The sequence below is a fragment of the Bison bison genome, unplaced genomic scaffold (assembly GCF_000754665.1).
Source record: "Bison bison bison isolate TAMUID 2011002044 unplaced genomic scaffold, Bison_UMD1.0 scf7180017864223, whole genome shotgun sequence".
Taxonomy (NCBI): Eukaryota; Metazoa; Chordata; class Mammalia; order Artiodactyla; family Bovidae; genus Bison; species Bison bison.
The window spans coordinates 2,627,006-2,627,775 of NW_011494795.1; the positions used below are offsets into that span (position 1 = coordinate 2,627,006).

Consider the following 770-nt stretch of genomic DNA (forward strand, 5'->3'; position numbering starts at 1 on the left):
TGCATTGTCCGGGGCCCCTGGCTCCGCAGCCATTTCCCAGGCCAGGGGTCCCCAACCTCGGAGCTCTAATGCCTGATGACCTGAGGCGGAGCTGATGTAAAAATAATAATAATCACGAAACCATCCCCTCCCCAGTCCATGGAAAAATTGTCTTCCACGAAACCTGTCCCTGGTCCCTCAAAGGTGGGGGACCGCTGACCTAAGCCAACAGCTGGAGCCAAAGGCTGGGTCCTGCAGGCACCTGGCCCAGGAGACATCACCTGGCTCGAGCAGCGGAGAGAAAAACCCACTTTTCTGGGAGCCTGGGGAGAGAGTCTCAGGAGTGGGGAAGGAAGGAAGGAGTTCCTCCTGCAAAGTCCCCTCTACTGCTGAACCCCACGCTGTGCTGGCTGCGGAGGGAGGAGTTCACAAGGCCCAGCTCAGCTGTCACCCAGCAGGCAGGACTTCCCTGGTGGTCCGGTGGGTAGGAGTCCGCCTGCCAGTGCAGGGGACATGGTCGATCCCTGCTCTGGGAAGATACCGCTTGCTGTGGGGCAACTAAGCCCGGGCGCCAGGAAACGCCCACTGGTTTGAGATGCCCTTTTCCTTCATGCTGGGACATCCTCAGTTTTGCTGACTTGGCTCGAATAATTGCATACAGTTTTGGTTTCTCTTTCTGTCTCTCCACCTGTCCTCCGTGAGAGGCCACATCCCAGACGTGGAGCCACAGGGGACAGGGCTGGCCGTGGAAGGCGAGGTCCCAGGCCCGCCCCCACCCCCTCAGGCCCCTC

The 770-nt window shown here is 59.9% G+C and overlaps 1 protein-coding gene across 1 annotated transcript in view; it reads left to right on the top strand.

Moving 5' to 3' along the window:
* MMD2 (monocyte to macrophage differentiation-associated 2) overlaps positions 1-770 on the top strand; it is a 15,397-nt gene that overhangs the window by 10,123 nt on the left and 4,504 nt on the right. The window lies entirely within an intron of this gene.